Source organism: Bos mutus, chromosome 6 (genome assembly GCF_027580195.1).
Source record: "Bos mutus isolate GX-2022 chromosome 6, NWIPB_WYAK_1.1, whole genome shotgun sequence".
NCBI classification, from domain to species: domain Eukaryota; kingdom Metazoa; phylum Chordata; class Mammalia; order Artiodactyla; family Bovidae; genus Bos; species Bos mutus.
Genome location: NC_091622.1, coordinates 60026201 through 60054198, shown reverse-complemented (window position 1 = coordinate 60054198; position 27998 = coordinate 60026201). Strand labels below are relative to the sequence as shown.

The window sequence follows — 27998 nt, the reverse complement described above, 5'->3', positions numbered from 1 at the left end:
ACTTTAGGAGTGTTGGGTCGGACTCAGAGAAATGAGTCCAAAGGTGACTGTGGTAATCTGGTTTGAGAGATGATGGAGAGTTGGAAAAGGCCAGTAGCAGTGGAGGTGACTGGATTCTTAATATATTTTCAAAGTGGACCCAGAGGATTTATTGATGGGTTGAATGTGGGGTGTGATAGAAAGGGAGGAGTCAAGGATGATTCCAAAGATTTTAGTCTGAGCGGTTGGAAGTATGAGGCAGCTCTAATGGAGAAGACTGTGATTCGTGAAACAGGTTTGGGTGGGGGAGTGTCACGGACTGAATGTGCCCCGCCCCCCCAAATTCGTGTTACTCCCTGATGTGATGGCATTAGTATATGGGGGTCTTTGAGAGGTAATTAGGTTTAGATAAAGTCATGAGAGTGTACCCATCATGAATGGGATTAGTGCCCTTGTAAGTCATGAGAGAGCTGGCTAACCCTCTGCTCTCTGCCACGTGAAGATAGGAGAAGTTGGCAGTCCGCATCCTGGCAGAGTGTTCTCACTAGACACTGAATCTGCTGGTGCCTTGATGTTGGACTTCCAGCCTTCAGACCTTGAGAAATAAATTTCTGTTGTTTTTAAGCCATCAGTCTATGGTATTTTGTTATAGCAGTCTAAACGGGCAAAGACAGGGTGGATCCGGAGTTCAGCTTTGAATATGACAGTTTGAGGTGTTTAACAGACATTGATTGGAGATATGAACCCAGCAATTGGAACTTAGGGGAAAGACGTCTTTAGAGATTTGGAAGTACAGTAAGTCCCCTACATAAGAACCTTTAAGTTGCAAACTTTCAAAGATGTCAACATGCATTCCATCAACATCAGGCGTTAGTGAAATTACAGCTTGCCCTCTGTTTTAGTAGGCTAATTTTGTTGGACTTAAGAACATGCTCTTACAACGGGACTCATTTGTATATAGACTTACTGTATAAAGATCATCCAGGAAGGGGGTGAAGTTAGAGAAGACTTGCACTGACATGTTAGGGTTGGAGACGTAAGAAGCAGCATAGGAGACTTAGAAGGACTGGGCACTGATGGCAGGGTGTGCTGTGTTAGAAGCCAAATGAGGATATCTTTCAAGGGAGAGGTGTGATCTGCTGGGTCAAATGTAAAATTACATCTCCATGTAAAACTGTAGTAATTATTGAAAACTTATGTTTGTTCTTTAGGTTTTGTCTTACTACCTCTCTAGGTATACAGAATTAAGTATAAGTGCCCCATTCTTTCTTCCTGCTCCTTGTGTGGTAACATTGTTAACAGTCTGGGTAACCTTCCAGGTGTGTATAATTATATACGTCATATTGATATCTATGTTTCTATATCTATCTTTGGAGAAGGCAACAGCGACCCACTCCAGTACTCTTGCCTGGAAAATCCCATGGATGGAGGAGCCTGGTGGGCTGCAGTCGATGGGGTCGCTAAAAGTCGGGCACGACTGAGCGATTTCACTTTCACTTTTCACTTTCATGCATTGGAGAAGGAAATGGCAACCCACTCCAGTATTCTTGTCTGGAGAATCCCAGGGACAGAGGAGCCTAGTGGGCTGCTGTCTATGGGGTCGCACAGAGTCGGGCATGACTGAAGTGACTTAGCAGCAGCAGCGTATCTATCTTTAAAGTTTTGTTGTAACAAAATGTTTCAGATATTCAAATATCCCACCAAGTATTAGATCCTGATATACCGTATTAAGGAAATATGACCGCTTTTCTGTATGAATTAAAATTTATCTTTACTTCCGTTTTTTTTTTTTTTTTTTTTACAGTTCCACCATTCTTATTTTTCTGTGCACACATCCACCTTCTCGCTTGCGTGCATGCATGTGTGTGTTTTCTCTCTCTCTGTCCTCTCAGGCTCTTCTACCCTGCTCAAGGCTGTGCTGTATTTTTCAGACTGTTGCGGTAACAGCAGCAGTGGTGGGCCTGTTCCCAGCTGGGTTCTGGGGGAGCTGCAGAAGTACTGATGCAGAAAACGGCAGCCTCCGCAAGGAGCACGGGAAGCTTGCTGGTGGAAGTAGCCTTGGGGAGGCCCAGGATTCCATTTGGCGTGCTCAGGAATGCCAGTGGGAGGATCGTGGTCTAGGAAAGGTCTGAGGTGTCCTTCGTCTTTGCCTCAAACCCTAGCTCTGCTGCTAACTGGTCTTGGACACGTCACACCTCAGTTTTCTTCTACGGGCTGGAGAGATCAGTTTCTGCCTTAAAAGGCTGTGAGGTTTGTAGGCTGTGCCTAAGAGGGCCTATCAATCACATAGTATTAATGAGTACCAGTTACATTCATTCTTTCCCCCAGATGAGAATTCTTTCTCATCTTTTTCTTGTTTTACTGTTAAGGTAATTGGTGGATGAAAAAGGCTTGCTGGTTTATCATCTAAGTAAATATATTCTGGTTATCTAGAAAGGAATACAGAATTTAAAGAATTTTAATACATGAAGTAGTTGAACCAAGACTAGAATTCTACTAGTTTTTTGTTTTTATTTTTGTTTTTGTAAACCCAGGTTTCTTAACCAGTAAGCTTTTAAGTTTCACTGTGAACAGTTCACTGTCAAGCTCACTTTCAGAGGTTTGGAGGTCTCGAAAAAACTACCTCATAATCTGGTCTGTCTTACTACTACTGTGCCCTGCCTATGCTATTCTCCTGCCTCAGGGAAGAATAACACTTCAGAAGGCCCATCTCAGCATCGGATAGTGTGGTCTCCATTGTTAAAAACATCATTTGACTAATGCCACCAGCTATGCTTTGTGAAAACAGGTCCCTAATTTTGGTGGTGAAATGAAGGAGTTGAAAATGAAGAAGTGAGAAAAATAGTTTCATTTGTTTTGTCATTGAAGACAAGTAATCAGTCCTGCAGCGGCTTCCCAGGTGGCGCTAGCGATAAAGAACCCGCCTGCCAATGCAGGAGACTTAAGAGATGCGGGTTTGATCCCTGGGTGGGAAGATCCCCTGAGGAGGAAATGGAAAGCCACTCAAGTATTCTTGCCTGGATAATTCCATGGACAGAGAAGCCTGGTGGGCTACAGTCCATGGGGTCGAAAAGAGTCAGACATGACTAAAGTGACTTAGCATGCACAATGAGTCCTGCGAAGCCAAATATTCACTGTGATGCCTTGGCCACTGCAGTGGAGGGTGGCTGAGTCAGGGCTGCCCCGCACCCCAGAGGCATGGTCAGTGGTTGCCCACTTGTACTTCTCAGACTGGTCACCCCGCTTGGTGAGGGGTAAGAAACATTGGTTCTTGTATTCGTAAGAACCATCTTTTTTGACACTTGGGTATTCTAGGGAGGGTTGGGGGAAGAATAAAATGAATGCTTGGTAATAAACTTTGAAAAGAATTGAATAGCTATTGACATTTTCAGTGGACCCTGAGTTAAGCCGATGAATAGTCTGTTGCTGATGGTTTATAACCATGGTTTGATCATGGGAATCACACAGGCATTAGTAAGGCAGAGAGGAGGTTGCTCATTGGCCAAAGTGGGCTAAGTGTTTTCCATCTCCTGGTCCTTGGTCCCCCAACCTCTTGCTGCTTCTGTCCATCAGAAAGAGACCACCGGCTCCTTCCCCATTTCTCCAAAGCTCCTTAATCAGGAGTGGGAGATTAGTGTTCACTGGCTTCCTTTCAGTTCCTCTTAGAGAAAATTCTTACTTTTTATTGGTTCAACTGCTTTATGTTTCTTAGGAGGTGAATTTTTGTCACCTCCAGGAATGAAGCCATATGTTAATGGCCAACTGTATAAGACTAATATGAAATTGTCTCTGATGCGTAACCTGCACAACGAAACATTGCAAAACATAACACATCCAGTAGCCAAACCTGATTATATAAAGGAGGACTTGTATCCTTCTTTTCATGACTGGCATTTGCTTTTTTCTCACTTCTTCTGATGAGATGATCACAGACAGAACTTTAAGAAATAGCCTGTGTAGCAAAACATTTTTTGACATAAGTAGTAACAATATTTTTGTTTAGTACAGTCTCCCAAGGCAAAAAGAAATAAAAGCAAAAGTAAACAAATGGGACTTATTCAAACTTACAAGCTTTTGCACCACAAAGGAAATCATAAAAGGAAAAGGCAGCTTATGGAATAGGGGGAAATATTTGCAAATGATGTGACCAGCAAGAGCTTAATTTCCAAAATATACAAATAGCTTATGCAACTCAGCATCAAAAAAACCAAACAGCCACAAATCAAAAAATCGGCAGAAGACCTAAATAGACATTTCTCCAAAGAAGACGTACAGGTGGCCAACAGACACATGAAAAGGTGCTCAGCATAGCTAATTATTAGAGAAATGCAGATGAAAAACAAAATGAAATATCACCTCACACAGATCAGAATGGCCATCGTCAAAAAGTCGATAATAATAATAAATGCTAGAGAGGGTGTGTAGAGAAAGGAACTCTCCTACATTGCACCAATTTACATTGACCAGTCATTATGGAAAACAGTATGGAGGTTCCTTAAAAAACTAAAAATAGAATTACTGTATGATCTAGCAATCTCACGCCTGGGCATATATCCAGAAAAAACAAAACCTCTAATTTGAAAAGATACGTGCACTTCAATGTTCTCAGCAACACTATTTATAGTAGTCAAGATGTGGAAGCAACCTAATTGTCCACTGACAGATGAATGAATAAAGACGCGGGGTGTGTGTGTGTGTGTGTGTGTGTGTGTGTGTATGAATATTGTTGTTCAGTTGCTCAGTCGTGTCTGACTCTTTGCGACTCCATGGATTGCAGCATGCCAGGCTTCCCTGTCCTTCACCATCTCCCGGAGCTTGCTCAAACTTTGTCCATCGAGTTGGTGATGGCCTCCAACCATCTCGTTCTCTGTTGCCTCCTTCTCCTTCTGCTTCAGTTGTTCCCAGTATCAGGGTCTTTTCTAATGAGTCAGCTCTTTGCATCAGGTGGCCAAAGTATTGGAGATTTAGCTTCAGCATTAGTCCTTCTAATTAATATTAAGGATTGATTTCCTTTAGGATCATCTGGTTTGATTTCCTTGTAGTCCAAGGGACTCTCAAGAGTCTTCACCACCACCATATGAATATTACTCAGCCATAAAAAAGAATGAAATAATTCTATCTGTAGCAACATGGATGGACCTGGACATTATCATATTAAGTGAAGTAAGTCAGACAAACATATCACCTATATATGGAATCTAAAAGATAGTACAAATGAACCTATTTACAAAACAAATAGACTCACAACATAGAAAACAAACTTATGATTATCAAAGGGGAAGGTGGGGGAGGGATAAACTAGGAATATGGGATTAGCAGATACTTGCTACAATATATAACGTAGATAAACAAGGGCCTACTGTATAGCTGCTGCTGCTAAGTCTCTTCAGTCGTCTCCGACTGTGCGACCCCACAGACGGCAGCCCACCAGGCTCCCCCGTCCCTGGGATTCTCCAGGCAAGAACACTGGAGTGGGTTGCCATTTCCTCCTCCAATGCATGAAAGTGAAAAGTCAAAGTGAAGTCGCTCAGTCGTGTCCGACTCTTAGTGACCCCATGGACTGCAGCCTACCAGGCTCCTCCATCCATGGGATTTTCCAGGCAAGAGTACTGGAGTGGGGTGCCATTGCCTTCTCTGTACTGTATAGCACAAGAAACTATATTCAATGTTTTGTAATAGCCTATGGTGGAAAAGGGTAAAAAAGAAAGAATATATCTCTGAATCACTTTGCTATACACCTGAAACTAACAATATTATAAACCAGTTACACTTCAATAAAAATAGAAATAGCTTATGTAGGAAATTCTTTTGTTATGGTCTCCTTTAGAAAACAAAAATACTGCATGAAGTCAGGCTAAGCAATATGTGCCACTGTGGAGCATTTTTATTTCTTCAAGGATGATAATATTAGAGGATTAAATCAACTTTTTTATGGAAAAAAACGGTAGCAGGTGTAGGATTGCATCTACTTGGATAATTATAAGGGAAGATGTGACACTTGATCTTTAGTTGTGAACTTTTAAGGGAATTTTACTGAAGGTTTGTTGAATTATTCAAACAAAATCCAGTACCTGTTGCTCTGTGCTTAGGAGACAAGAGTGAGTGAGCCCCAGCTTGTCTCCCTGGGGCTCACAGATCATCAGTGCTGGCATAGAGATCCCTGTTCCTTCAACACAGAAAAGGGATCAATAAATTATGTCTGGGGAGGTTTTAGAAAAAGTAGGAGAGAGGGATGACATACTCTGTCAAGGCCATACAGTTCTACATCTGAAGAATCTGAGCCACATCCAGAACATTTCATTCATGACTTCCTCGGGAAAGCTCAATGATGGGGATTTGTTGTCTCTGTAAAGCTGCAGGGCTAGGAGAATTTAATTTACTCATGAAATGTAAAAATTAAGGTATTGGACTTCCCTTGTGGCTCAAACAGTAAAGAATCTGCCTGCCGATGTAGGAGATCTGAGTTCGATCCCTGGGTCAGGAAGATCCCCTGGAGGAGGGCATGGCAACCCAACCAGAGTTCTTGCCTGGAGAATCCCATGGACAGAGGAGCCTGGCAGCTATAGTCTGTAAGGTCGCAAAGAGTCGGACGTGACCGAGCGACTGACACTTTCTTTGTAGGGCAGTGCACAAACCTTCAGTGAACTGCTGGGTGAGCTTTTCCATTTGTGTGCACCTGTGTAGCCATTAGTCAGATTAAGATGGGAAATCTTCCATCCTTTCTGCCACTTCCCTCTTGTCCTCTTTCAGAGAAGACCCCTCCCATTGTACCTCTGTCACTGTGGCTGCGTTTTCTCTGTTTTGAACCTCACAAACATGGAGTCACACAGTATGTCCTCTTTCATATGGGTGGTCTAGTGCTCAGCCTCCCGTGTTGTTGTGAGTCGCAGTAGTTCATTCTTCTCCTCTGTGCGTGGTCTTCCATTGTGTGAATATACTTCTGCTTACTGACGTGACTGTTGACAGACATTCGGTTTCCCAGTTGTTGGCTGTCGAGAATAATGGTGCCGTGAGCATTCTTGTATACGGTTTTGACACGTACCGTGCATTTCTGCCACGTGTGTTCTTAGGCGTAGGATTGCTGGGTTGTCCAGCCTTCATGGAGTCTGTTAAAGTGGTTGTTCAGGTTTACATCCCTGCCAGCCGTGTGTGATGCCAGCACTTTTTAACCTTGTTAGGACTTGCTGTGTTCCCTGCCATGGTGAGCAGCACGACTGTCCCCACAGACACCAGAGCTGGAAACCTTCCTGCCTCTTTAAGATTCTTTTCTTTTGCGTTATCTAGGTAGATCATCAACAGGAATGGCCAGTCTTCTGAAATGTCCTAGGAATTTGTTTTCTTTTTTCAGTCCCCAGATGTCATGAAGTGGAGAGCTGAACTTCAGCAGCAGTAGTTACGAGGGTCTCATTAGGATTGCAAAGAATCTCCATTTTTTGTGTGTGCTTTGAATGTTGGCATAGTGATTGGGGATGGCACGTTGTATTTTGGAACTTCGCAGATTCTGCTTAATGGCCAGTAGGTAGCAGAGAACTGAAGCTTGTGGTTGCAAAATGAGTGTGCACATGTACACTGCCAAGTTAGGTGCATACCAGACGGATGAATAACATGCTAATTATTATTATTATTCTACCTTGGAGAAAGTCTGGTAGAGTTGTAGCTTCAGGCACTATGTAAGACTTAGCTTTTTAAGCTGGCAAAACATTGATTACTATTTTTGGTTCAACTTCTACCCTTAAAAAATTGGATAGTATATTCCTTGCTACTCCTGGATGGTTTTATGTATTTTAATTAATGTTATCTTATTGCATTTGTGCCCTGGGGCTGCTTCAGTGAAAGATGTAATTTCAGAAGGTTGATGAAATTAGATAGGTTTGACTGGGAGGACCCTGTTATTCATATTTATGGTTATAAAATATTTCTATGTATGGAATATTTATGTTTATCTATGTGTACATACAACTGTGTATGACGTTTCTGTGCTCTAAGCACAGTATTCTGAATCCATTTGTAATTCAGACCAGTAGAGTGATAGTAGCTCTAGTTTAGAGGTGATTTTGTTGTTAAACATGTCTTTACATTTTCCCCTTAGAATCCCATTATGCAATGATATGTAAAGAAATGGAAGTGACTCTATAAATCAAGCACACACAACCCTCTCAGCTTTGTTACTTTGTAGTCAAACCTCACATATTCCTGATTGAATTGGCATGAGGTACGTGACCAGGTGGAAATCAGCCTTATTTGGGTCCAAACAAGTAGCCAATTATGGAGCATGGAAAATATATTTTATGTCATTTGTCAGAGCTGAATGCAATTAGTTTTGCAATAACGTGAAAGGCAGTTCTCTGAGGGGAAAAAAAGTGTGTGTATATATATATAGAGAGAGAGAGAGAGAGAGAGAGAGTGAGGCCTGAAATAAGACACAGTCAATAAAGAGAAAGGCTATAATACACTGTTTATATCCATCAAATGCCAAGCAGAGTTTCTTGTTAGTGGGAGTTAAGAATTAACATATAAGATATCACAAAGCTATTGAACAGTAGTTACACAGTATTTTTCCTACCTGAAAGGTTTGGGTCCTGAAATCCTCTTGATGGTAGACCTTGAGGTTGCAAAATTTAAAATCCTAGGAGGAAGGGAGGAGTCAGGAGTATAAAGATACTAAGTGAATCTCAGAGACTTTGTACACAAAATTTTTTAAGTTTCTCTGAAATAAAACAGCCACGTGCACTTTGGAAACCTCATGCACAGTTTCATTGTAATTGTATGTATTCCTTTTGCTTTGTGACAGATAATGACCATCTTAAGATTTTATCCAGGGGCTAGTCTCCTATCCATGGAGAAGGCAATGGCAACCCACTCCAGTACTCTTGCCTGGAAAATCCCGTGGACGGAGGAGCCTGGTAGGCTGCAGTCCATGACTACTGAGCGACTTCACTTTCACTTTTCACTTTCATGCATTGGAGAAGGCAATGGCAACCCACTCCAGTGTTCTTGCCTGGAGAATCCCAGGGACGGGGGACCCTGGTGGGCTGCCGTCTATGGGGTCGCACAGAGTCTGACATGACTGAAGCGACTTAGCAGCAGCAGCAGCAGTCTCCTATCCGCAGAGTCAGTGCTCTCCCTCCTTCCCTCTCTCCCTCCTTTTCTTTTTTCCTCTCCTTTTCTTCCTTCCACCATCCCCATTCAGTTATTTCCTGTTCCTACTAGGTAGTGTTTTAGGCTTTGGGGACACATTGATACAAACTCTCTGCCCTCAATAAGATAATACTCAAGTGGCGGGAGGCAGGTAAGTGCTTCAGGGTTGGGTTTTCTTGAAGTAGGCGCTGATTTGGAGGTTGGGGAACAAGGTGTTGACTTGGGATCCACACAGTGAACAGAAGGGGGTGGAAACAGGATTGGACAGAGGATGAGGTTGAGCTGCGGTGCAGGTTTGACAGAGCCTCCACCAGCCTGCCTGAGAACCCTGGAGTGAGCATGGATTGCCTGACAAGCTGAGGCATCAGCGATGAGCTCGCTACCTTCAGGTGTGTTACCTGGTGTGGCTGCCCGGAAGGGGTGTGGCCTCCGGCAGGACGTTCTCTGGTCACCGAGGAGCTGGGCCCTGGAGTGCTTCTGCCTGCAGCTGCTCTGCAGCTCTTAGCAGTGGCTCTCCCAGTCTGTCACAGTAAGTAAGTTTCCGGAGGTGACACAATGGTGGAGAAAGACAAGACTTGGTGAGGGGAGTGAGAGTGTTGGAGGGAGGAGAAGGCCTTATGGAGGCATTGAGACAGACATCTAAAAGAATTGCTGGTACCGGAGCAGAGCAGAGAGGCTGCAGGAAGAGCCATCGCAGGGGCCCTGAGACATGCGCCTGGCCTATTGGGGGAACATCAAGGGGGCCAGGGTGTGAGTCGGGTACAGTCATGTGGGACCTTTGTGCCATCGCACGGAGTTCACCTTTTATGCTGCGTGAAATAGTGTATTAGTTTGCTCAGGCTGCTCTAATAGAGTTCCGCAAACTGGGTGGAAGAACAACAGAAATGTATTGGTTCATGGTTCTGGATGTCATGAGTCCATCAGGGTCCTGCAGGGTTGGTTCCTTCTGATGGTGGTGTGAGAGTCTGTGCTCCATCTCTCCCTCCTAGCTTTTGGTTGTTTGCTGGCAATATTTGGTGTTCCTTGGCTTGCAGGTCTCAACCCACACCTTCCTGTGGGGTTCTCCCTGTGTGTGTGTCTTTGTGTCCAAATTTCCCCTTCTTATGTGGACACCAGTCATATTGATTTAGGGTCCACCCTAATGACCTCATCTTAACTGATAAATCTGCAATGACCATCTTTCCAAATAAGGTATTGGGCGGTTAGGACGTCAACATGTGAATTCGTGAGGTAGGGTGGGGGAACACTTCAACCCATAGCAGGTGGGAAGCCCTTAGAGGGTTTTGAACAGGTTAATAATATAATAATCAAATTTATCTTTTACAAATGATCACTCTTTTGTGGAGATGAGAATGAAGAGAGGAAGCAGAAGCATTACTGTAATCAAGGCAGGAGATGCTGTTCACTGTGCCAGATGCTAGAGAGGGTGGTAGTGATTTGTGAGGTTTAAGATATACTAAGGTAGAGCTGTTACCGCAGTAGATTAGATGTGGTGAGGAGGAAGGAGAGAGAGAGAGAGGAAACAAATGAAGAGGCAAGGATGGCTCCTGAGCACCTGGAAGAAAGGAGTTGCCATTTGCTGAGATGGGCAGGGTTTTGCAAGGAGCCAGTGAGGTGGTAACAGTAGGAGTCTGATTTAGGACTTAAGTTTGTGATGCCTGTTAGACACTCATGTAGAGAGGTTGAGGAGGCAATTGGATGTATGAGAGATTCTGGAATCCAGAGTTCAAAGATGAAAGGGACCAGCAGAGAGAGCCCTGAAAAGAGGAGTCAGTGAGGTGGGAAGTGAACCCAAAGAAAGAGGGCAGAGGGGTTTCAGAAGGCATGTAATGAATGTGTTTCAAAAGTAATCATCCAATAGAGTAAGAAACGGGTTGACCTCTGGCTTTGGCAACATGGAGGCCATTGGTGACTTTGACAAGAGCAGTTCTGAGAATGACAGTGATGAAAGCCTGGTTAGAGTGAACTCGGAAGAGACAAAGTAGAGGCTAAACACAGGCAGCGTTTAATTTTATGAGTAGCTTGCTGGGAGGGCCCGTGTTGACAGCAGAGATGAAGAGTAACTAGGATGCTAGAAATGGAAAACCTTTGTGTGATCATCTTAGGATGGAGGTCAGGTATCGATACTTCTTAGGCTCCCTCCTCTTTTCTTTTACAGGGTTGTTTAGTCTTAGCTCTTCTCAGAAATAGCAACTTCATGGCAAAGTATGTAATGTTACTGCCTTTCAGACAAGTTTTAGCTCCTTTCCTCCTAACAGGATATGTAGTAATACTCAGTTCTTGAGGGTTGAGTAAGGCAGTGTTAGGGTTATATAGGCTTAGTCATGAATTTTTTCAAGAGAAGAAAAATTTGACCTAAAAGGAAATTTATCTGGAATTCATTTGCTTGAATAAAGAAAATGAAGAAATTATACATAATTAGTCTGCAGGATAATTTACCTCCAAAAACAATTTTAGTAGCATCGCAATTTTCTCCTTTGCATATCTTAAAATCAAGAATTAGGAGCAAAGTATAATTAACATACTTGAATTTTATCTCATCTTCCCAGTCTGCCAAGGTAAGGGAGCAGAAGACCTAAAAGGGCAACTCAGAGTGGAGTTAAACAGAAGGACCTTGGGTTTTACTCCAATTCCCTCAATGACTCAGTGAAACTATTAGGAAAAGCTCTATACACTTGCTGGGAATTGAATGTAGGTGAAGTGTGAACTTAAACTTTCAGGGAGTCTGGTACAATTTCAGAACCAAAGGAGACATTAAACGCTTTGTTTCTATAAGGCCAAATTAGGTCTGACTCTTTTAAACACAGATGAGAGAATTAAATTTGATCATTGATGTCTTCCCTCCTTTGAGGGGCACACCTATTAGCTATTAACTTATAGAATTTGCACATGTGATTATTTTGTGAGATAAAAGGGATTGTATTTCTTTCAAGGATTTATTCCCTTCTACTGAGTTCACAGAGGGAAAAAAAAAAGAGGGAAGTGGAATTAAACTGAGCTTCAGATATAATAAAAGGGAAGTTTTTCCTCATGAGGCTCCTCTCTAGAGGTTGGTCATGGCTTCTCTGCGGGATTTACTTATAAATCAACCGCATTGTAGATGGTCAAGGTGTGGGAAAGGCAGAGTGATCAAGAAACTTATGGGGGGAGGGGCGGTGTGCGGAGGCCACTTGATCTGTTGGAAGATAAAAGAAAACACCTGGGCAAGTTTCAGTCTACTTTTAAAGACCCTCAAACAAGAAAACCAGCACAACCCCACCGTTCTGCAGGCTTGCTTAGGCTTGTTCAAAACCTGTGGTACCATGGTGTTCGAAAGCAGTTGTGTCCTTAGGAGACAGTGAGGTGGAGACAGGCATGCAGCTTTATACAGATTCACGGACCCACACCTTTATCTTGAGACAAACAATATCTCAGGTTTTTGTCCTTTCCTCTTGTTACAGTGTTCTTGCAACTTTCTTTCTTATGTGAGATTGGACTCTTAAATTCAGCAATGAAATTTAGATGGGAAGGAAGGATTAGTTGGGTGGTGTTTCTATTAAATCCTGTAATGAGTTAACGCTATGGAATACTGTTTTGTCTTCTTTCCCTTGAGGCTGTAAAATATTGTCATTTCCAAGATAAGAAAAATTCACAGGCTGCTGTCTTTCCTTTTTCTGAATTCATATATAATTTCTCACTTTTAACCCTTTGGAGCTCTTTTGGATGCCAGTATATGTCTGCCATGGGAAATTTTAAATACAGCCAGCTGTGTTAAATATTCATAGAATCGATTTGCACTTGTTTAAAGTCTTTGGTGATTTATCTTCAGAGAGTGTTAATACGGCAGTAATTCTGCGTTACATTTCTTGCACCAACATTTAATTGATACTATATTTCACGAGGATTATTGTAGGTTTATTGCTGTAGTATTTAGAGTTGTGGTTCTGTGCTGTTAATTCAGAGGAATAGGATTCCTGCATCTCTTGTTTCCATTTTAATTGTGTGTGCTTTTGAGCTGATGAGTTTGAGAAGGACCGTTAACTGTGTAACAGACCTTATGGACAAAAACCATTTTGGTGGAGTAGACCTGGGGGTACTTGGCTTGTGGATGTCGTTGTATGAGTATTTTTCTTTAAAATGATGGTAAGTTAATTTAATCTGTATTCTTTTTCAAAATGGTATAGAAATTGATAAAATCTATTTAGTGGGAATTAGCAGTTACTTTCCTTATTAACTAAGGTACCTGGGATATCTCAGGTTGGGTGGCAGCTATTGTATGCTTTTTAAAGCATGTTGATTTACATTGTTATTCTCTTCTAGAAACTTCAGTGGTTTTTCTAACCACTAGGATAGGAGTGTCCTAACTGTGCAGTTCTCATTGGAATTTCACACAAACACTTAGTAGGTGCTCAGTATTATATTGAAATGTCCATACAATTGAAAAACATTTTGGTGAGTAAATACACGGGTGTCCATGCACTAGCAATGAAACATGTATGATACCTGAGGGAAGGTGGAGCATTTGCCCATCAATCACTGTTATTAATAAAGAATGAAAATCAGGAAAGGAGGCAGGAGACGTTTTAGATGGGTAGAAGGGAAGAGTAAAAACCATAGACGCTGAAAAGTACAAGGAGAGGTCAAAGCCTTAGTATGATTTATTGGATTTAACTCAGGAGAATGTTCTGGAAGGAACGTCAGACTAGGAGTTAGCACACTGAAAGTGACCTTCGGTGACTCTGAATTCTGGGGCCTCTGCCTTCCCTAAAGGCTTACTGTGAGACTCAGGTGAGAAAATTTATGTGAGGGTGTTTTGCAAACCGTGAAAGGTCGTACCAATGGGGTGTTTTGTGAGCCTGGATGGATGCTGAGGGTCATCCATCACGTACATAATGGCACTTACAGCGGGTCATGCCTGTGATGGACAGTGGTGGGTAAAATGCAGGCCTATGTCCTGGGCTGTCAGTCATTCTAGTGATAAGAAAGGCATTAACCAAACACTCAAGTATATAATTATAACCCATTACAAACTGGTGGATATTGTGAAGTACACGGTGCTAACGGCTCATTTAGTCTGGCTCTGGGGTTTACCCTGTACTGTGTGGAGTCATCGAGGTTCTTGGAGGGACTGACCTAAGCCCATTGCTTTCGGAAGTTTCATCTAGTGTAGGATGAATTGATGAAGGATTGGAGCCTGGGAAAATACTTAAGTGAAGGTACTGTCATATATAGCATACACCCATCATAGGACATGATATATGTCATTATATTCTTGGAGTTATTTTAATGTTTTAAGTGTTTAATGTTGATATTTTTATGTGAGGTTTTCTAGGGTCTTGATGTTTGTTTGGTTTTCATTTGGTGTGTTAGTGAGCATCTATTTTTGGTTAACCATGAAAAAGTCACCATAAAGTATTAGTGAACGCTTGTGTAGGTTCTTGTGTGAGCAGAAAAGCTGTGCTTAGCGCTGTATGTGTATTAACTCCTGTTCATGCCCAGCAACCGTGTGAGATGATGAGACCATGTTTTCCTCATTTTGCAGATGAGGAAACTGAAACTTACTCAAGGATGTACAGCTGGTAAGTGGGACTTGGATCCAGGCCACCTAGCTCTGAGTGTATGTTCCTAATTACTTCATTATCACCTTTTCGCTAAAAAAGAAAAAATTAATTTAATGTTCTGTATGAGCAGATAAAGATGCCAGTAAAGCAGTCTTTAAATAACCACTGTGAATCCCTAGTCTCAATATACTTCCTTCTTGTTATTTTAAAAATAAATTTTTGCTAATTACAAAATAGGGAAGAAAACCTATTTGAACGCGAACAAAAAAAATTTTTTTAGAAGTTATATTGTGGTTTTATTCATTTTCCCAGAAGGGATTATAAAAGTTTGGTTGTCCGGGAGACTGCTATCTGGGCTACATGTCTCCCCATGTTTTCCTTTTTTTCATAACCAAGGCGGCGAGTGTCCAGATCTGTCACTCTAGTGGATTTTATGTTTGCCTCTTGCCTTTCATTGCCCATAAGAGCGTCATTGCATTTCACTGGTGTGTTTAGTTCCACAGTAATAGAAGCTTAGCATGGGTAGCACCTGTGGTGCTGACTCCCTGAGATCGCAAATGGGGACCCCAAAATTAAGAGTCATGGTGCTAATTATTGGCAGAGCCACAGTTGGAGGGCAGGGCCTGGAACATGCACCTGGTGTCCACCCCCCATAGCCTGTGCTTTGTGTGTGGAGGGTAGTAGCATATGCAGCCCCGAATTTGACTGGAGGAGTTTAGGACGTGCCGCCTCTGAAGATGCCACTTTGATATATTGATTATTTTGAACTGTAGGCCCTTGAAAAGTGAAAGTCACTCAGTCATGTCTGACTCTGTGACCCCTGAACTGTACAGTCCATGGAATTCTCCAGGCCAGAATACTGGGGTTGGTAGCCTTTCTCTTCTCCAGGGCATCTTCACAACCCAGGGATTGAAGCCAGGTCTCCCGCAATACAGGCAGATTCTTTGCCAGCTGGGCCACAAGGGAAGCTCTGAGCCACATAAATGCAGGGGAAGGCTTTGTCTGCCTCATGTCCCAGTTGTCTTCTTATCTGCCTGAAAACAGATCCTCCAAAAGGAACTCAGTTGTCATAGAGCCCCACCCCAGGAGTTTCATCACCCAGAAGGGATTGACCCTTATCATGGGAAAGGAGACTAGGAGTCAACACCAGGCCCAGACAGACTTTGTCACAAACTATCATTCGTCCCTCCTCTTCTAAAGACCCATTCATTCTTCCGCTAAGATGCTAACTTCCCCCTCACCTTTCCCTATTATGATGGTATTTAAGTCTGAATTCTAAGCCACCTCTTCAAGTTATTCATTTTCCTCTGGATATCTCCCATGTATACAAAGTATATATGTTAATGAGTTTTTATTTGTTTTTTCTTTCTTGTTAATCTGTCTTTTATTACAAGAGTTTCAGCTAAGAATTCAGAAATGTGGAGGGAAAATTATTTTTTCCTCCCCTGCATTTATTCCATGGATAAGCTCCAAAAAGTTTGATTCAGAATTAAGCTAAACCTGTGGCCATGGATTAGTTTGGTGTATGTTTCAAAACAATTTTCTGTATTGATAGTGTCACGTGAGTGTACGTTCCTCGGTTCTTTGTCTCGTCACAATAAAGATTTGGAGCGACGGACATTAGCTCTTGGGTCTTGGACAAACCGTGTTATAGCTCTTAGGCAAATCAGTGTTACAGCTCTATTTTATTTAGAAGATAGCAGGAGAGTGAGAGAGAGAGAGAGAGCGAGCGTTTGGCTCCTCCTTTTATATGTGTTTTCCTCCACCTGGGCCTGCCCTATGCAAATTGGGCTTAGCCAGGAGTGCTGTTTGTTCTGCCTGAAGTCTTCACTCTGGTCCTCCGACCTTCCTTTGACCTTCCTTGTCTTAGCCACCGCCATTTTGGACTCCTTTTCCCTATTCTACCTACCTAACAATAGTAAGAGGAAAATGTTTTGCAGTATCTCATAAAGGAATTTTATATATTACTTTTTGATTCTGCATTTGTTTCTTGACCTTTCGAAAAAAGTCCCCCTAGGGCTCTGCTTTTATTTGGTTAATGCTGCTGCTGCTGCTAAGTCGCGTCAGTCGCGTCCAACTCTGTGCGACCCAATAGACGGCAGCCCACCAGGCTCCCCCGTCCCTGGGATTCTCCAGGCAAGAACACTGGAGTGGGTTGCCATTTCCTTCTCCAATGCATGAAAGTGAAAAGTGAAAGGGAAGTCGCTCACTCGTGTCCGACTCTTAGTGACCTCATGGACTGCAGCCTTCCAGGCTCCTCCATCCATGGGATTTTCCAGGCAAGGGTACTGGAATGGGGTGCCATTGCCTTCTCCTGGTTAATGCTGTTAACTGCTAAAAAGCACATTCTCTGCAGGAATGCAGTATGGATAAGAGTGTTACTAAAAAAGAGACATATGCTTTGCAATTTCACAAGTTGTTTCATTTTCTTTATGTGGTTAGAATCTCTCTTTGGACTCCTTATGCTTTTTGTGACTGGTGTGTCTTTCTATACATTGTATTTTGTCCCTGTTTTGTCATCTACCGGTCATGTCTCAGTAATAGAGCCAGGAGGTCAGAATCTCTTGAATATTCAGTGCAGAATTTTGTGTTTATAGGATAAGCTGTTTTATCTGGGGCTCTTATGACCAGCAGCTGCTCAGTCGAAGTGGAGAAGTGTAAAAAACATTACATTTATTTATATCTTATATTTTAAATTTAGACATATAAATGTACATCCATGTTGCTAATTTCTGAAGTAGGGCCTGATAAGTGGTTTCCATGTGTTTTTTGGCACATGGACCATAACCTGCAATGCCTAGTCTACCTGGTTTTCAGTTTGGCTTGCTTTAGAGTGTTAGGATGCTTGTGAGCTATGAGTTTAGAATTCTTCCAGGTTCTTCTGATTTGCCTCCGCATCCTTTGCCACTTTTTCATGCCTAATTTGACAGCAGTTATTTTAGTGTTACTCTTTCATTGAATTACTCCACAGTATTCAGATATGCAACTTCATTTTCATAGAAACATTTTTCTGAGCTCATATTTTATGTGTTTTTATACAGTTTATTATGTGTTTACATACAGTTGAACAACTAGCATAGACAGACGTGAACACATCTGACCCTAGAGAAAGGTACAGCTTTACTGGGGGGCTGACCTCTGCTTCTCAACCTATATGTGGTGAAGGTCTAGTCTTTTTATTTTCAATCTGTCATGGATTTGTTCTTTTATTAACAAAAAAAGGAGGAAAGAAATAAAAAAGTTATGCAAGCCTTAGGTTTTTTTTAAAATATTTTAGAAACAACATAAATAAAATTACATTTTGTTAAATATAAACACAGCAAATATAGGAAAGAAAATTACAAAATCTGTGCATCTCCTTCAAAAAAAAAGCATGAATATAGGTAATTCACATAACAACTCACTATAGCTTGTTAATTTGTTAATCCAGTTATAGCTGAACAGAAAATTATGACTAAAGTGATTCTCCTTATTAAATAACCCTGTAGCTCAGACGGTAAAGAGACCTGGGTTCAATCCCTGGGTTGGGAAGATCCCCTGGAGAAGGAAATGGCAACCCACTCCAGTACTCTTGCCTGGAAAATTCCATGGATGGAGGAGCCTGGTAGGCTACAGTCCATGGGATCGCAAAGAGTTGGACACGACTGAGCAACTTCACTGGTTCACTGGATGTAATCAGTGTTTTAAGATTTTTGATGTCATAGATGAACTTACTCTTGCTTGTTAACCTATTTGCTCTAGGCTGGGTTAGTGCTAGCTTGTCTCAGAGTTAATGAATAATGTATATATCAATTGATTATGATTTTGTTTTAGTAACACCCATGGTAGAGGAACTGGCCTTGTAGAGGGATGTTGATGAGGATGAAGAAAGACAAAGCAATTTCAGCAAGCTCAGGATCTTTATTTTTCACTTTTCTCCAAAATGAAGCAAGTGATGCTTGTGTCAAAATTCAACTTCAGTTTTTCCTCAGTAGCCAAATCCAACTTGTTCTTTAAATTTATGGTCAAATGTAAATGATCTTTCAATGAAAGAAGTGGGTTTCGATTTTAATATACTTACATTACCGTTGAGAAGGTAAACTTAAACTATCACTTGTGATCCCATGGTTCTACAGCACTTGACAACTTGCCTCACAAGGTCGTCATCACCAAAACTGGTCACTGAGATGAGTCTGCTATTCATGCACTTGGGTGTGGCAACTGTGTCTGAAGACTACCCACATTTCTATTGTAAATGCTCACTTTCCATTTCCTGGGTAGCTGATAACAGTTTGCAGACTGGTGTCTATCTCTGGACCATCCTTGGAGAAGCCCTGGGCTCTAGTAGCGCCTCCTACTAGCTGTGAGCTGCTGGTGTGCTGAAACATTAGTCATTGTGCTGTGGAGAGGGAGTGGGGTGTGCTGGTTAGTCTGGCAAGGGGATTAAATTAAGAGAGCTTTTTTTGCTTAAATATCACCACCACCACCACCCCCCCCCGCCCCCGCAACCCCCGCTAGCTTTCGTGAGATTCAAAGTATCAGATGCATGAGCAGTTTTGTATGTATTGTGTATGTATTATGTATCTGTTTATCCCATGACTGAGGATACCGATCATCTGAAGGAGTTCACCTACATGCCCCCCAAAATGTGCTACTTTGATATATTGATTGTTTTAACTAAAGGCACTTGAAAAACAGCAAATACAGAGAGAGGCTTTCTCTGAACTCCCCTTATCTACCTGAAGACAGATCCTCCAGAAGGAACTCGGTTGTCACAGATCCCCTCCCACGACTTTCATCAACCAGGGAAGGATTGCCTCTTCACATACACCACACCCAGACAGACTTCATAACAAACTATGATGTCTCCCATCTATTCTTCTAAGGGCTTATTCATCTTCTGAAAAATCGTTTGCTCTCTGCAGAGAGGCTGATATCCTTCCCTTTCCTTAAGATGGTGTATAAGCTGTCAAATCTCACTGCTTTTTGGGGGTACTCATTTTATTTTTCCTGTGATGTCTCCAATGTGTGTTATGTTAAAAATTAATACATTCGTGGACCTTTTCTCCTGTTAATCTGCCTGTTCTCAGTTTATTTCATAGACCTAGCTATCAAACCTAGGAGGGTAGAAGGAAAGTCTCCCCCGACTCCCATCTTTGTCCATCTTTGAATTACCCACTGGACCTTGCATGCAGCTGCTAGGTGATCGCTGCATAGAATATATAAATCTGGAATTTCAGTGGAGACATTTTCTTTAAAGTGTCGTTTACTTTTAAGGAAGTAACACACTCTTGAATTCTCATTTTTCTTCTGGTCAATAGGAATTTGTCTAGTTATCTCCTAAGAAATCTCAGTATTTGGACCCTGTTTCCTTTGCCTGAGCATACTATCTGGGCCCAGGAGAATTTCTCTGCTCTTACAATGAAACATATCTTGAAAAAAATGATCAGTTTGGGTGTTTCAGTCCCCTATTTTTATCTTTTCACTGACTTACCACTGTACATGATTCTAAATCCTATGAACAAGGACTGCTCAGGGTAACTGATTTATCCTACTTTCACGAGTTCATAGTTGAGGTAAGCACGCTTTTCATGTTTTTAAAGCAGGTGAAATTTTGGCCATAGTTTTAACTCCTTTTCATGAAAATTATTAGTAGAGTCTTTGAAAACGGAGTCAATGTCCTTGTAGTAATAACCAGAAGTTTGAAAGAGATGATGACGTTGAAGACTATAGAGGGAAGTAAAAATGAACTGATGATGAGTATAGATTTATCTCAGGGTAACAAAAATGTGTTAATTTTAGAAGTGTTTCCTTTCTTGATGATACCTTGCAATTTGAAGTTTTTCAGTAATCCTAAAATGAGCTGACTTGGCAGTCAAGAAATATCGAAAAAGTGACAACTTGGCATCTTTTGCTAGGCTGTTTTCCCCTCCATCAGGTGAAAGAAAAAGCAGTGGTAAATTTCAAGCATATTTGGAGCAAAGACCGTTTGGCGTAATTCTTATAGCTCTCATTGATGAGTGCTTACCATATCCATATGCTTGACATACAGTGCTTCATTTAATCCCTGAAAAAAGTTAAGGACTTGGGCAGGATCATCCACCTCTCTGTCCAAAGTGCAGAATGCTGTGCTGGACTTTAGGATGTGGTGGTCTGCAAACCAGACTTAATCCCTGCCCTCTAGGTGCTCCTAATCTAATAGGAGACCAAGAGCCTTTAAATATATAGTTAGAAATGGTGGTAGGTTCTATGAAGAGAAATCATAGGACCCCTGTTAATTCTCAAGATTGGTCAGTAAAAGCCACCCTGATTAAGTGATATTTCAACTGAAACCCGAATGATGTTGATGAGTGGATCGAAGTTAGCTAGGCTGGGCGTGTGTGAGTGTGTGGGTATGTCAGGGTGATGGGAGTGGGAAGACATTCTAGACAAAGAGCACAGTTTGCACTGAGTCTTTGGAATGAAGATCAAGACTGACTCAGGGCCTGGAGCATGCAAAGCAGAGGGACCTTGATGAAGAGCTGGAGTAGTGGGCAGGGCCCAGGACACTAGGCTACTACCAGGATTTTGTTTTTGTTTTAAATGCAATGGAAAACTATGTACGAGCTTTAGGTTGGGGAAAGACATGGGTAGGATTACCTTTTATAAGGATCATTCTGGGCCACTGTGGATATAGGTTCTAGGGGAGTCTTATAAAAGTGTTATTCAAACCAACGGTCTGCTAAACCTTAGCTGAGTTGTGTATGAGTTTGGCTCTTGATCTTTGACTATTTTGTCCTCCATAATCCTTTATTCAACAAGATTCAGAGTTGGCTTCTGACATCTTCTCTTGCTTTACAAGGTAACTGTACCTTGAGTACACATTCTTTTGTTGGGAGCTGCCTATTTTCTTTGCAGCAAAGTGTGGAACAGTAAGGAGCTTTTGGTGTAACGGTCTTGCAGAATGGTCATTGGGCAGCACACAGGGCAAGTAGCTGTTTATCACCAAAGTCTGGGGTCTGGCTTTTACCTTTAATAACCTGGAAAATCAGTTTTTTCTCAGTACACCTATAAAAGAATTGGACTCTGGGGAATGGGTTCTTGTTAGTTCAGATCACAAGAGCTTCATATGAAATAAAAATCAGTTGGTTAATGTTAAAGACTAGAACTAGAAAGGAGTCTGGACATGTGTTCTGGAGGGAAACCTACCTGAGAAGCCAAATAAGAGTCTGACATCTTGTGTCTGTTAGATCTCCATTAAGGCCATCTCTGTACAGGAGACGGGCCCCTTAGTCCATTGTATGTTAATAGACATTGCACAGGTTTCTGCTGTTTGGGATTTCTTTTTTGTTGTTTCATACCCTTCTTTGTCTCTTGAAAATTTTTTAGTGTTTTGAACTTTTTATTCTGAAATAATTTTAGGCTTTCAAAAAGCCTAAATTTTAAGTGTTAAAAATATAGTGAAAAATACAAAAAATTCCTTTACATTCTTCATCTAGATTTTCTAAATGTAACTATCTTACATAATCACTGTATAGTAATCAAAAATCAGGGACTAAACATTGGTCTAATATTACTGTCCAGGAACCTTATTTAAATATTGCCAGTTAATGCCTCATTAACGTTTCTTTTTCTGGTCTAGGATCCAATCCAGGATTACAAGTTATATTCGGTTGTCATAGTGCCTCAGTCATCTTAATATGGAACAAAGCCTCACCTTTTCTTTGTCTTTCATAACTTTGACACTCTGAAGGGTATTGACCAGTTATTTTGTAGAATGCCCCTCGTTTTGGGTTTGCTGGTTGATTCTTCATGTGTTACGCATTTTTGTTAAGAATATTATGGAAGTGGTATGAGTGCTTCTCAGGACCTCATATCATTCCTCTGTTTTAACTATAAAGTAATTTATTTGTTCTTTCTTCTAAAGGGATATGGTAGAATTAACTAGGCTCAAGTTCTTCAAACTTGAGAAAATGTGGACTTCTGAGACTATGTCTGGGAGCATGCATTGCAGCTTGAGAAATACTAACTGGAATTATATGCTAGCATTTTGAATGATCCTGGTATAGTGTGCTTATAAATACTATTGTAGGAATTGAGATTACTTGACTGTAAGAAGGTTGGGATGTGAATGGTTTAAAATATGCTTATATTATTATATATCTTAAAAACATCAAAAAAAGGGAAAAAAAAATCCCAGAATGTTTCTAAATCTCAGACTCCTGGGGAAAAATGTCCCCCAAATAATAATAATCTGAAACCCTTTTTCTAACTTTTCTACAAAGATACATACCTCCTTGTAGATTTAAAATTTTTTTCATTATTCCTTTATAGGGCTTTCCTGGTGGCTTAGATGGTGAAGAATCTGCCTGAAATACAGGAGATGTGGGTTCAGTCCCTGGGTTGGGAAGATCCCCTGGAGAGGGGAATGGCAACCCACTCCAGTATTCTTGCCTGGAGAATTCCATGGACAGAGGAGCCTGGCAGGCTATAGTCCATGGGTTCACAAAGAGTCAGACACGACTGAGTAGCTAACACTTAAACTTTCACTTTCATTCCTTTATAGATAAGGAAAAAAAAAATTGAAAGAAATTTCATTACTCTGCCATCATGGAATGTGTGTCAAATGATATGCTAAGTGGATAAGGTAGCAGTTTTGAGTAAAATACACCCAGTTCAACTCTAGCTCTGACGCTAATGGAGGACTCTTGGGTTAAGTGCTTAAGCTAACTCTCCAGTTATTTACTTCTAAAATGTAGACGACAAGATCTACTTTTAAGTTTGCCACCAAATAAAACAAGATCTAGGTAAAAATCTGCACATGTCATGGGACCTCAGGAAATGTCATTTGTTTTTCTCCTCTCTTTCATACCCTGTGCTTTCAGGATGAAAGAAAATGAAAATGTTGCTAAGTTATGTTCGATTCTGTAACCCCACAGACTGCAGCCCGCCAGGCTCCTCTGTCCATGGAATTCTCCAGGCAAGAATACTAGAGTGGGTTGCCATTCCCTTCTCCAGGGGATCTTCCTGGCCCAGGGATCAAACCTGGGTCTCCTTTATTGCAGGCAGATTCTTTACTGTCTGAGCCACCAGGGAAGACCATGTAAGCACAATATTTATAATATTACCTTGTGAAAAATAAATGATGATTTTCATTCAGACAAGAAAGATGTATTTTCAAAATAGATAAGTTTTTCTATGTAAGTGCAAATGGTCTATACTCATTGTCTGTGCAGTTTTGGCAAAAAGTGCCCATCCATTCACAATAAATATGTTGTGAAGATATATAGCTAAATAAATGGACCCCACAGTGAGGGAGGTTTTGGAGGAGGCTGTGACTCTCCCTTTCCTAACTGCCTTACTCATCAGAGACTGTACTATCCCATTAAGGGCATTAGGAGTTTCCTGGCCTTGAACTGATTATTTAGGGTGGGTACTAACTTGCCTCAATGGATGGGTAACCCCCACCCCATAACCTACTCACCTTACCTGTTATACATGGACTTTCTAACTTAGAATAACCTTGGGTTGTTTTAGATTAACAGAAGAAATAAAACTAGTCTAACATTTTCTTAACAAAGTTCTTTCTTTCCTAATTCCTTACATTTCTAGTATTATCTTTACTTTAGGTGGCTCAGATGTAAAGCATCTGCCAGCAATGCAGGAGACTTGGGTTTGATCCCTGGGTCCCAAAGATCCCATGGAGAAGGAAATGGCAACCCACTCCAGTGCTCTTGCCTGGAAAATTCCATGGACAGAGGAGCCTGGTAGGCTACAGTTCATGGGAGCCAAAGAGTAAGACACGACTGAGCAACTTCACTTAAAACCAACAGTAGTATTTTCTTTTCTTCCCCCCCCCCATTCATTTTTGGCTTTTCACCCTGGTAAAATACTACTAAAATAAATCGGCTAAATTTTAGCATAAATACAGTGAAAACCAGCAGTTGAAATGATTGCAACTTGGAAAATGTTAGATGGAGGCACTTCAAAAGAAAGATTTCTCCATATCACAGGCTGCTGCTTTGAAATAACTCATGTTTCTTTCCCACCTCTAAATTGTCATTTTTCCAGTTCTCCTTTTTTGGAAGCTTCAGTATGCAAAGCTTTGACAACAGTTTAGGAAAATGAACTCACTCCCTACTGTGTGACATTTGCTTGAGGATAATTTGTTTGGCTCAAAATTGGCAGTTGCTGAAATGAGTGAAACAGTGAGATGTTTTCATGGGTTCGTTGTTGAAAGAAAGGAAATCCTCCAAGGTGGCCATTTAATTTCACAGCTCTGAAACCTTTATCTGATTATACATCTTTGGGTATTTTCTTCTTCAGTTCAGTTCAGTTCAGTTCAGTCGCTCAGTCATGTCCGACTCTTTGCGACCTCATGAATCGCAGCATGCCAGGCCTCCCTGTCCATCACCAACTCCCGGAGTTCGCTCAAACTCACATCCATCAAGTCAGTGATGCCATCCAGCCATCTCATTCTCTGTCGTCCCCTTCTCCTCCTGCCCCCAATCCCTCCCAGTATCAGAGTCTTTTCCAATGAGTCAACTCTTCCCATGAGGTGGCCAAAGTACTGGAGTTTCAGCTTCAACATCAGTCCTTCCAAAGAACACCCAGGGATGATCTCCTTTAGAATGGACTGGTTGGATCTCCTTGCAGTCCAAGGGACTCTCAAGAGTCTTCTCCAACACCACAGTTCAAAAGCATCAATTCTTTGGCGCTCAGCTTTCATCACAGTCCAACTCTCACATCCATACATGACCACTGCAAAAACCATAGCCTTGCCTAGACGGACCTTTGCTGGCAAAGTAATGTCTCTGCTTTTTAATATGCTATCTAAGTTGGTCAAAACTTTCCTTCCAAGGAGTAAGCGTCTTTTAATTTCATGGCTGCAGTCACCATCTGCAGTGATTTTGGAGTCCACAAAAATAAAGTCTGACACTGTTTTACACTGTTTGCCCATCTATTTGCCATGAAGTGATGGGACCAGATGCCATGATCTTCGTTTTCTGAACGTTGAGCTTTAAGCCAACTTTTTCACTCTCCACTTTCACTTTCATCAAGAGGCTTTTGAGTTCCTCTTCACTTTCTGCCATAAGGGTGGTGTCATCTGCATATCTGAGGTTATTGATATTTCTCCCGGCAATCTTGATTCCAGCTTGTGTTTCTTCCAGCCCAGCGTTTCTCATGATGTACTCTGCATAGAAGTTAAATAAGCAGGGTGACAATATACAGCCTTGACGTACTCCTTTTCCTATTTGGAACCAGTCTGTTGTTCCATGTCCAGTTCTAACTGTTGCTTCCTGACCTGCATACAGATTTCTCAAGAGGCAGGTCAGGTGGTCTGGTATTCCCATCTCTTTCAGAATTTTCCACATTTTATTGTGATCCACACAGTCAAAGGCTTTGGCATAGTCAATAAAGCAGAAATAGATGTTTTTCTGGAACTCTCTTGCTTTTTGATGATCCAGCGGATGTTGGCAATTTGATCTCCAGTTCCTCTGCCTTTTCTAAAACCAGCTTGAACATCTGGAAGTTCACGGTTCATGTATTGCTGAAGCCTGGCTTGGAGAATTTTGAGCATTACTTTACTAGCGTGTGAGATGAGTGCAATTGTGCGGTAGTTTGAACATTCTTTGGTGTTGCCTTTCTTTGGGATTGGAATGAAAACTGACCTTTTCCAGTCTTGTGGCCACTGCTGAGTTTTCCAAATTTGCTGGCATATTGAATGCAGCACTTTCACAGCATCATCTTTCAGGATTTGAAATAGCTCAACTGGAATTCCATCACCTCCACTAGCTTTGTTCGTAGTGATGCTTTCTAAGGCCCACTTGACTTCACATTCCAGGATGTCTGGCTCTAGATGAGTGATCACACCATTGTGATTATCTTGGTCATAAAGATCTTTTTTGTACAGTTCTTCTGTGTATTCTTGCCACCTCTTCTTAATATCTTCTGGTTCTGTTAGGTCCATACCATTTCTGTCCTTTATCGAGCCCATCTTTGCATGAAATGTTCCCTTGGTATCTCTAATTTTCTTGAAGAGATCTCTAGTCTTTCCCATTCTGTTGTTTTCCTCTATTTCTTTGCAAAACGTTAGAGAATGTTTATATTGATGTGACTGTTAATACAAAGCTATGTGTGTGTGCTTAGTGTGTGTCTGACTCTTTACAATCCCATGGACTGAAGCCACCAGGCTCCTCTGTCTGTGGGGATTCTCCAGGCAAGAATACTGGAGTGGGTTGCCATTTCCTTCTCCAGGGGATCTTCCCAACCCAGGCATGAACCAGGTCTCCCACTTTCAGGCAGATTCTTGACCATCTGAATCACCAGGGAAGCCCTACAGAGCTATGAAAGCGTGTTACTTAAAGTGTTATGGAGATACTCGAGAACAATGTTTCTGTTTTCTCAAATCAGCGTTTCATATCTTCCACTTTTCCTGCCTTATGGTTCTGGGTATTCAAGTGACAAATCATGTCACTTCCTTTTCTTTTTGATTGGCTAGTTTGGGCTTCCCTGGTGGCTCAGACAGTAAAGAGTCTGCCCAGGGTTTGATACCTGAGTCAGAAAGACTCCTGAAGAAGGGAGAGGGAACCCACTCCAGTATTCTTGCCTGGAGAATTCCATGGACAAAGGAGCCTGGTGGGCTACAGTCCACTGGGTCGCAAAGAGTCAGACACAACAGAGGGACTAATACACAAACACTAATTGGCCTAGTTCAGGGCCCTGTTAACTGGATTATTGGAACCCACCCTGCATTCTGGCCTCTCATGCATTCTCAGTGCTGATGCTAATCCTGTCTAATAGGGATCTAGAGCTACTCCCCTCATTTGATGATTCTCAGATCCCCAGCAGATATTCAGAAACTTTTCTTACCAAACTCTTTTTCTGTAAAATATTTTCTCCACCAGCACTGCTGTCTGTTTAAAACTTGGCCAGAAACATTCCCACCTTACTAACATCACTCAGGTTATCCTCTGCATCATATTTTCCTTTGTTCTAAATGGACCCAAACCGTCTTTTGCAGTCTAACTTAGATCCCACCACATCTTTGAATTTCTTCTAGGGCCTTCTCTGATAGTTCTCATCTGTACCCCTTGAATTAACAAGATGGCCTTTATGCCCCTCATTGAACTGTGTCTTCTCAGAGATAAGGATCTTGTCTTATTCACCTTGGTCTTCCATCAGCCTTGCCTTACTGGCACTCAGTAGATAGTTATTGAGCTGAATCAACAATTAAATGGAATTTGCTGTTGTAAAACAGGGAGGAGGAGGGAGGAAGCGAATGACAATATAAAAATAAATTCAAATGCCTGTGGGTAAGCCCAGGCATACCCCTTTGTACAAGGTATAGTGCGGAGCATTGTGGGGAGATAAAAAGAAAGC

General features: G+C 41.6%; 1 protein-coding gene across 11 annotated transcripts in view; it reads left to right on the top strand.

Annotated features, from left to right (window-relative positions):
• APBB2 (amyloid beta precursor protein binding family B member 2) overlaps positions 1 to 27998 on the top strand; it is a 381482-nt gene that overhangs the window by 27234 nt on the left and 326250 nt on the right. The window contains exon 2 of one of the 11 annotated variants that reach the window (XM_070372312.1): positions 14639 to 14675. The exons of the other annotated variants lie outside the window; for them this stretch is intronic. The gene's annotated coding sequence lies outside the window, so the exon portion shown is untranslated. The remainder of the gene's footprint in view (positions 1 to 14638; positions 14676 to 27998) is intronic. 11 annotated transcript variants of the gene reach the window in all.